General features: G+C 39.1%; 1 long non-coding RNA gene across 2 annotated transcripts; it reads right to left on the reverse strand.

Moving 5' to 3' along the window:
* Window positions 1-3528: 3528 nt before the first annotated feature.
* LOC147757846 (uncharacterized) lies at window positions 3529-9563 on the reverse strand. 2 transcript variants are annotated; one of them, XR_015321265.1, is made up of 3 exons: window positions 9022-9563; window positions 8461-8774; window positions 3529-7173 (listed from the first exon to the last, which is right to left on the reverse strand). It is a non-coding gene; the product is annotated as an uncharacterized LOC147757846 (long non-coding RNA). The 2 variants fall into 2 exon arrangements; XR_015321264.1 differs by having other exon boundaries at window positions 3529-7177.
* Window positions 9564-10640: the final 1077 nt, after the last annotated feature.

Here is a 10640-nt window from a genome sequence, read left to right on the forward strand (position 1 = left end):
TTTACGTAATTAATCATCACCCTATTTATAAGCATTAGAATTCTTCTCACAATTTTTTTCCCCGAGTTAAACTATCGAATCTCGCAAGAGAAACAGGTAAGCTTTCTAGTAAGGATTCTACACTGTACAGAACCGAAAACAAAGTCTAATTTATGGATAATAAATCTGTATCTTTTGTGGTATATTCGCGAGTATTGATGCTCTCTAATGTTAACTAGAATGACCAAAAGACAAAGTTGAAAAAAAAAACATTTTCGTGCCATAAATAGAGCGGTGTCGAATGAGTGATGTCTTAAAGCTTGGTACTACTCGCAAAGGTAGCTATGGATGATTGTTTTCGTTTGCACATTTTTTTTTTCATTAATTTACACATTCTTGCGAATTGAATCTGGCCACAAAACAGAGGTATACAATAAATTTCGTTCATGAAAATATGTTTGTAGATGAACACCTTCGTCACCGCTAAAACGGAACAGGTCTATACATCTTTGTACCATAAGTACGATATTTATTTCGAAAGGTTTTTCTAAGTATCCGAATTATCCATAGGATAAGTGTATTTTTATCAGAACGAGAAGGTTCCTATTATAAGGCAGAATCAATTATGGACAAAATATCTAGTTGCACGAAGACGTCTTTTCACTCAATTACGCCTGTCGTACAGTTTGCATAAAATTATTAGGATTACACTGGGTATCATACTGAACTGCTTGATTACTATGCAAGTGCTCAGAAAAAAAAGAAATCACAAAAATTAGATTTATAAAACTAGACCTTTCTTGTTTTTGTGAGTACTTTCGTAGTAACCAAGGAGTTCAGTATAGTATCCACTACAATCTTCTCTTCCAAGGCCAGCGAAGGCATACAACGTTTATGAATAGTAACGCACAGCTTTCATGGGAATTTTTATCTCAGATATAGCCTCTGATAAGCTAAAATATGCTTAAATAGACTTAAATAGTTCAAATAATACAATTATATTATTTTTATTTAATCATATTCGCCCGTTTGTCGGGATAGAAGCATAGAAGTAATAAAAAAAAAATAAAAAAGAAATTTTGGAAAATAATAATGTAGTAGGATTGTCAGCTTGGGGCATTGACTCGCATGCACCCTAAACAAAGTGGCAAATGAAGTCTGCACAACTCACGCAATAAAATCGGTTGGGTCAACCGCAACGCGCTTCAGTTTGACTAAAGTATGAACGTTTTAGGATGAAATGATCATTTTCTGATGTCTTCCGAATTAAGATTCTCCTGGCGTAATTGTGCATCCTTTTTGTGTTAAGTGAGTTAACTCAACACGCATATAATGAGAATTTGAGATTTGTGTGAATAAAGTAATTTACTTCTAATGGAAACAAATTGGTTCTGCGATTTTCATTATTTAGGGCATAATGTAATTGGCTGATTTGCAAGTAGGACAAACAGCGCTCAGTTCATTTGTAGTGTAGAATTTCTAACGACGTTCTTGTTTTTTTTCCAAAGGACACGTTTCTGAAAGGATGCCCTGCCGAGTAGCACCTCATGGCGATGCTAAAAAGCCGAACAAAACCCATTTTCAAAATTGCCGTTGCCATCCGACCCAGTCGACGTAATCATCGTTCAATCAGTTCCGCTCCAATTAGCAGCTTGCCTTCATTGTACGAGCGGAACACTACGAAAAATCTTATTTTAACTAGTTTTACTGTAGATTGACATTTAACCTCAGATTACGTCAGGAGTTTCTTACAGATTATGATGGCGGCAACAACGACAACAGCGGTCCCAAAGCAATCTTTTCCGAAGAATTACATCAACATTGAGAAATAGGCCTACGTCTGTAGTCTTAGGATTGGTCTTCGACCCAGTAACTACGTGCCTTTACATTTCAATCGCATTGCTATAATTCATCGTCTTCTATGACACGGCTTTCACAAACACGTCAGAGCACCATGTTAAGCTCTGCCTTTTGACGACAATGTGTCGAACTCCTTTTGTAAAATGTCTTTCTAATGTCATTTTCAGCGATGAGGAGTACGCTCTATAACGTATGGTATGGGACGCTGACAATACAGAAAAATGTGTTATAGGTCTCGTCACTTTTTAAGGCACAGAACTTTAGTAGAACTATGCCACATAGCTGACCTGCGTACCGATCGACACGGTCTCCCTGGGGGCTGTTGAAAAATATGTACGTCTTTATTCGGCAACGCGAACCGTGCTTTAGTATCTTACGTGCATTTCTAGACAACACGGACGGACTTTTGAATGATCGCTATTTCTAAAATATGTGAGACTTACGGATGGTTGGATATTTAGTGCCAAAAATATAGCGCAGTTTTTAATTTCCAAATATATCTTTTTACTCAATTTTACAACAATATCGAAGGTATTTGTTTAAACTATTTAACCGTACTACAGGTAAAGTTTCTATTACTATTTTCATTAGATAGCGTCTTTTGTATGTTCATCAACAATGAGTAAATTTAAGCTTCGATACGATGCTAAACATTGAAATATAAAGCTACCCAGTTTCATCTACCACTGTACCCCTGCACTGTGTATAGTAAATAAACTACTTCCGTTCATCACAAGGACGCATGTTAAGTATTGCAAAAAAACAGCTACGCGAACAGACCATGAGGGATCTACCGTGAATGACTTCGTAATGGTCGCATATGTTTGGAACGACACCAGGACCCATTAGGATTAGGCTCTTTCTGTAGACGAGACTAGTTCTCGGCGCTAAATGTAAGCGGAGTGGTAATTCCAAGGAATAATGACCATGTGTTTAATGAAAAGAGGAGGTGGACAGAGCAAGCGGCCGAATAGCGATGTCTCGCCGGCACATTCATCTTTTGGGCTAGATGTGCATTCTGCAGCGCCACTTCCAGTGAAGAGTCGCCGTTCTGTGCGGAAGACAACCATCACCAATCCCAACAATTGCTCAGCTTGTGATAATGCTTCAAGAATTTCTTCATCGAAAAATAACCTACGTCTTTAGTTGCTTGAGTCGATTTATCTACTGTGTAGCTAGCGAACGATCTCTCGTTATTATATCGAGACGATATATCTTTGCTTAATAATAATTGCTTAAGTTTCGGAGTAACTTCACTTGTGTTCGTGTCTAAGTCAATCGAATTATAAGACCCTAAGGCAAAAGGCCCTAGAGACTTATCGAATTGCCCTTGCAAAGATTAAGGCCACTTGAGACTAACCGGTCGGCTTGGCTCCATTGTGCCTTTTGGGAGATTTTTTTTGTGTTATTTCACTGGGAACAACAGATTACGCTACCGTCACTGAAAGCTTTTCTTCCTGGGAACGCTACCGTCACTGAAAGCTTTTCTTCCTGGGAACAATTTTTATTATTATTTTTATTATTATTATCTTATTATCCTTGCTAAACCCTAGGTTTAGCAAGAATAAGTAATAAAAATAATAAAAATAAAAATAATAAATAATAAAAAACCACGTGTTGTGTCTTCATGTATATCATACCCTGATCTAACTGAGTGTATTGGTATGCGGCAGTAAGAACATTTGAGCGGACAAATGGGTGTAGTAATTTATTTGCCCACCAAATTACGTCTGAGCATTTCATCCTTATCATCAGAAAAACCGCTTCAGATATTTCCGATGCGACTCAGGTCAAAGTGCCTCATTTAGGAGACTATTTCTGCTAACGCCTGATTGGTACGATCTCTAACGTCTTTAATCGAAGGACCCCGTCACATTCGAGATATATGGAGTGGAAAATTCAGCCTGGTAAGTGTGCACCGAATTGTCTTCCACAGGCGACGGTTGTGTACATTTTCAACATCCAACACTTCCGTTATTGTCTTTCCTCTTTCAGGACTCTGTCAATGGTCAACATCATCCAGGGGCGTTTTCTGAATGATTAGGAAAACTGTCAACTTGCGAGCTTATTCGGGTGCTCGTTGGGTTAAAGAGCTTTCTAGCAGGCAGAACTTTTCGGGCTACGCAACGCTTTATCTTCTCAATCCGTTTTTTCGGTTTGCTATCGCAAACTCCAGGCTCTCCACTCCTACCGTCTCGTTCATTTTTGCCTATCCCACAACGCGCCCATTACTCTTAGTCGGCTAAAGATTGGCTCTATCAAGCTCTACGGTGCGCCCTAAATTAAGACCGCTTGTTATGATATCAAGTCTCTGTCAGTCCGTTTCATCCCTCCAATGCCAGTGGATGGGATATACTCATGTCGCAGTAACGGTCTCTTCACGTTTGCCATACTGCACGGGTATCTTAGCGCTTGCACATTTTGTTTGACCAGTTGTTTGGGGTGGAGCTGCCGCGTGAATCGAATCAATGCTTCAAGCTGTCGTAGCAGACGACGCTGTTTAATGAGACTCCCCTAATAGACAGGCGCTAGTTTCTTCAATCGTTAAAAATGTCTTTCTTGACAGTTTCCCGCACTTTTAACACAACCCAGCGTAAGCTCCTTCATATATTGCGATGTAGGAAGCTCGTACCCTACTGAATCCTCGTCGCACTACTTGATGGCTGCTTCCAGACGTTCGATGAGGCCTGTTTTCGTTGTTGCCAGTAATTACTTTGCCAGGATTCCTTTCTTTATGTAATAGTGAGCTTTCATGTTCTGACTAGCTTAAAAGGCGACCCGACAACCTTTCTATAGGCTTGAGGGTCCCAATGATTCAGCTTCCGGCCAATGCACCAAACGCAGACCCTTGCTCTCCGAAATGAAAAAGCATAAGTCAGTCAACTTTCCAAACTGTCGCGAAAACATTTATAGCCGGCGACTAACGAGAGGTCGCTATGTGTTGTTTATCGCGGAAACGAGAGTGGCGTCCCAACGACAATCGTGCATCTCGTAGTCGGAAGGCGCCAATACAACGCAAAGCTGAAACCCTGGCGGTGAACCCTGAGATGCCGGGAGCCTCTTTTTAAGACGCACTGCACTCTCTTGTCAGATCCAAAGCGAACTTCCTTTAACGTGTCGCGTCGTTCCGTCAAGTAATCCTGGACTAGTAAAAATGAGCATCACCGAACAATACTTGCTTCTCTGATAACCTGTATTTTTGTCCGCAAACTCGTCCTTAAATTCCTGCCACATCCTCGTCGCTGACTTGTGCAAATCGCACTGCACTAACGCAGCGCTCCTGAGATACTCAAAGCTCTAAAGCTATTGTTCTTCGGCTATCCGAGGCTTTCTCCTCGATCCATTTTTCTAGTTTGTTACCGTTACAATCCAGGCTCTTTGTCCTCCACTAAATGACCCCCACCAGATTGCGCAAGCTTCCGTACATCCCACAACACTACCATTTAGTTGCAACGCCCTCGGCCAGGCAGAGTACCTTCTCGAGCCCTGCGCTACGCCCTAAATACTCAAAAATCATTTATTGTGATATCGAATAACTACATCAGTCTTTGATTAATCAAGTATCTTTTTTATGCCATTTTCTGTGGCATCTAATTATTGGCCTACTTGATGGCAAAATATACATTATAGTATTGTTCCTTGGTCTTGCGCAATAGATTCATGAACTTTCTTTCACAACTGACCACATCGAAATTTTTGGGAAACGAAAGCGACAGAACCATCTTAGGGCTGTCTTTTTCGGATAGCACATCTTCACCATAAATGGACTTCTTTGGGTCTGGCCAGAATTCTTGTTTTGATCGCAATGAATTGTCAGATCAAGCGAATCTTTGTAGAAATTACAACTTATCTTCAAGATGTGCTGTCCTAACTATAACTAAAGGCAACTTAACAATTTTAACACATTTCCTATTGGCAAAATTTAGCAAAAATAGGCAACACCAACGCTTACTGAACGTAAAGTATGTGGCTTAACAGTTATCTGAATTGAAAAACGGTCAATATTTTTTCCACTAAATATATACGAGGCGTCGCAAGTCGCTTGATAGTTTCACATCTTCGTGGAGTAGAGATGTACGACTGTGCATGTGATGTATTGAAGAGGTACAGTATCATATTGTTAAATTTAAACTATATAAGACGTCTAAATGTTTGTCAATCAGAAAATCATAGTTGAACATGGCGCGTGTTCGTTATGGTATTAATAAGTGAGTTAAGTTGTAAGCGTTACACTGGCTCTAATTAGCTGCCTACTTGTCTGACTGTCGGATACTAGCCTGATGTCAGCTTTAGCTGGGGTTCAAAAGCGTTCCGGATACTCCTTCGCCATTTTGAACCTTCATATGTTCCAGCCCAGTTACTGGGCTGGCGTGACCAGTCAACACATCATTAACATACGACCTAGGTAACATATGATGCTCATACGGCAACAATTCGTCAGGCAATAATTAAGTCCTTTTTTTTTTTTTTTTTTTTTTTGTTTACGAACAGCAACAGTCCATCTAATGCACTAGTGACTCAACGCTACATAAATCATATATTGGGAAGGAATTATCGATACATAAAAAGTTCCAAAACGTATTGCTTATATACGGCGTCATAAGTATCGCTGTATGCTAGCCCTTATTAGCCTCGATCTCTCGTAAACAACGATTTCGATTCAGTCGCCAACCTCCCTTTCAAAATAAATCTTAAGAATCATTTGTACTATGACTAACTTCAGCACATGCCAGCATCAGTAGTACATGCAGAATACTACCGTTGTACTGAGTTGTCTACTATATGAATAGAAGTACTGCAAAGTTTCGTGTCGCCATACACGCGCCGCGTCGAGAGTTGTCACACCTTGCTGAGCGTCAAAATGTTTCCTAAATCAGTTCAGCTCTTCTATGGACGAACTGTGATCGCAGTGTAAGCAGGAAGCGATCCTTGATTATAACGAACAAGTCGCTAGAAAATACCGAAGACAAAGGTTTAGGCAGAACGATAATGTATATGCAGGTACAACATTGACAACAGCAACAAAGACTATACCATCATCAACAATCATCGTAAAAAGTCATCAGCTGCATAGAAGTGAAATAGACAAGCTGATTTCCCTAAATATATCCTAAATGCAAAATCTATTGGCTCCATCTTCGACCACGAACCCATAACAATCGCACTGGTCCTGGATTCGTCCTCAGAGGTCGGTGTTATAAGATACGGCGAAGAGCCTGGGCTGATCAGTTGCAGGCATTGCCGAACTATAGTGTCATTAAGGTATCGAGCTGGTGCTAAGACGTATACGTTCCGCTGGTGCTGCCTTAGTTCGTGCAAGGACGGATATCACCACTTACTTGAAATTAGGTCATTGAAAAAGAATCAGAAGTAGCCTTAAGGACAGCTTTGTATAAGCATATAAGAAATATCTATCGTGCTGGAACTTGGAGCATTCGCATATATGATATTGCGATGTTTAATAAACACAATGTAAATTAAAAAGCACCATGGTCTGTTATTTTCGTCACAGTCTACTTGTTGAACTTGGCAAAAGTTTCCTGTGACACATACAAATTGAAGGAAAATAATATGGAAAAGCCTTTGTCAGTTCGGAGAGCCTACTAAAGATGCAAGTTCTTACCTATTTAGAGAAAACAGACACCGTTCGATTAAGCGGGGAGCAAAAAATTCCGAAATACCCAAATAACATGACGTTTATGGGCTACACCCCCAGGTAGAGCACGCATGGTATAACTGTATGTCAGAGCTTCGCTCAATTGATTGCTTGGTAAGAATTGCTAAAGTTTGAGGTATCAAGGGATATAAAATTTAATGTACCAAGATGAAAGCTTAATTCAACAGTAATAAAGGCGCAATATTTCAAGAGGATCCGCTCCAGTTTACTATATGAAGCTGTCTGATAAGACACATCTACAAACAGGAAACAGAAAAATATAAAAATTAGATTTGGCGGTGACTGTTACATGTTCCATCAAAATGCAAAGTTTGTATATTGAATTCCACATCGGGCGCTTTTTAGGTGATAGGAGCACCACACAGACGATGAGACAAATGTTTTGCTTGGAGTACATTAATGGAGTACGAAGCTTGGGGAAGCTTAGAATTTTGCCAATAATTTTTCACGCTAGAAAATTGATAAGGTACCGGAAAATTATAGAGATTTTATGTACTTAGCCCCCAGACATGCAGTGAAAATCTTGATTCTTTACGCAGTAGCTTTGCATTAAATAACTCTACTGACTGACCAAGCCTGGAACGGTTGGTTCCAGAATCGCAATGCAACGTCCACATAGATAATCGACTGAAATAAACGAAGGTTAAAGGAGATTTGACCTAAGTTGTATAGATTTGTACTTGCGTAAGTATAGATTTGTAGATTCATGACACGGAATCATCGTACAACTTCAATGTAGCGGGCAGTCAACGAAGTCTTGATGATGCAACAGACGTGCCTATATCGCATATGTGTTAGTAAAGTAAGCATAGACGATGGCTCAGTTTTCACCAGCACATATTTATACTCAATTACAAATAGTATTGCCCTTAGCACTAGATACATTTTGCAAAGCTATTCGGTAAGATTCTTATGTATTTATTCATTTTTCAATGTGTATATACCGTTCGTGCGTCCTTTGAATGGCTCGAGCCGTTGGCAAACACAACACAGTAGATTCAGGGAGCTCGACGTTGAGGATTACAACACTCGAACGAGAGCATCATCAGTTTTCAGTAGATGTCACACTGTATATTTTTTTACATCTAAAAGCATCTTTTTGGTAAAATCATTGTTAATGGTAATCGGCTTTAGCCAGTTGAAAGGGGTTTCCATTTCGAAGTTCTGCCGCACGCTTGGAATATGGCGAATCCTTAAACCGAATGTGTTTGCACGAGCTGAGCAAGTGTTTTCTTCACAAAACTGCACTGTTGACAGCCTTTTCACAAAGAGATAATGACAAGTGTCGAATTAATATTTTACACTATCGACATTTTGCACCGCAATTATGTGCTTTTATAGTATCTTCACAATGAATGATTATAACAAACATGTTTACATCCTATTAACGTAATTAATTTTTACCCTATTTATAGGCATTCTTCTCATAATTTTTTTACTCGAGTTAAATTAGAGAAGGAACCAAAATTTAATATTAGGCGTCATTCTGGAGCATGTTTACTAACTTCATTAGGAACGATTGAAGTTTCGAGGGCGGTGGCCTAAGGATTCTATACAATGCTGTACCGAGAACAGTCTGTGTCTTTTGTGTGACACTTGCGAGTATCGATGCTCTCTAATGTTAACTAGAATGACCAAAAGACCATGGATAGAGCGTTGTCGAATATCTTAAAGTTTGGTATTGCTCGCAAAACTCGCTATGGACGAGTAACGCATTCTTGCAAATTGACTCTGGCCACAAAACAGAGGTATACAATAAATTTCGTTCATGAAAATATGTTTGTAGATGAACACCTTCGTCACCGCTAAAACGGAACAGGTCTATACATCTTTGTACCATAAGTACGATATTTATTTCGAAAGGTTTTTCTAAGTATCCGAATTATCCATAGGATAAGTGTATTTTTATCAGAACGAGAAGGTTCCTATTATAAGGCAGAATCAATTATGGACAAAATATCTAGTTGCACGAAGACGTCTTTTCACTCAATTACGCCTGTCGTACAGTTTGCATAAAATTATTAGGATTACACTGGGTATCATACTGAACTGCTTGATTACTATGCAAGTGCTCAGAAAAAAAAAGAAATCACAAAAATTAGATTTACCAACTTGTGTCATAGAAACTAATACTTCAGGTGTAGTTTTGCATTGTAAAAACCATTATATGTACATAGAGAGCTATAAAATATATTGTGCATATTTTTACTTTATTTACGGTTTACCTAAGCAAGTGAACCAAGAAAACAATGAAACCGACCCAATACTGCGTGCTGTTGCAGTGTTGACCCTTGAGCAAAGAGCAGCAGAAGACGCCCCGGGTAGATATTATTGGGCCTTGTTCAATGACGCCTAGACGGGAGATTGGACCCTATGAGTACCTCTGACTATTAATTTCTCTCCGATGTGAGTGTTGTCTCAGACAACATGTAATGCTAAATAGTAAGCGGTGACATTTTGCTTCTCTAGGTGACCCATGTATAGGTGTTAACTCAAAAGTAAATTGTTAAAAATGAGCAAAGTATACAAATGTCATATGGTTTCTTTGAGATACAAATAATGTATCACAGAAGCTGAAAATTGCGTGTTGAGTTAACTCACTTAACACAAAAAGGATGCACAATTACGCCAGGAGAATCTTAATTCGGAAGACATCAGAAAATGATCATTTCATCCTAAAACGTTCATACTTTAGTCAAACTGAAGCGCGTTGCGGTTGACCCAACCGATTTTATTGCGTGAGTTGTGCAGACTTCATTTGCCACTTTGTTTAGGGTGCATGCGAGTCAATGCCCCAAGCTGACAATCCTACTACATTATTATTTTCCAAAATTTCTTTTTTATTTTTTTTTTATTACTTCTATGCTTCTATCCCGACAAACGGGCGAATATGATTAAATAAAAATAATATAATTGTATTATTTGAACTATTTAAGTCTATTTAAGCATATTTTAGCTTATCAGAGGCTATATCTGAGATAAAAATTCCCATGAAAGCTGTGCGTTACTATTCATAAACGTTGTATGCCTTCGCTGGCCTTGGAAGAGAAGATTGTAGTGGATACTATACTGAACTCCTTGGTTACTACGAAAGTACTCACAAAAACAAGAAAGGTCTAGTTTT

Source organism: Varroa destructor, unplaced genomic scaffold, assembly GCF_002443255.2.
Source record: "Varroa destructor unplaced genomic scaffold, Vdes_3.0 BEIS01000002.1, whole genome shotgun sequence".
NCBI lineage: Eukaryota > Metazoa > Arthropoda > Arachnida > Mesostigmata > Varroidae > Varroa > Varroa destructor.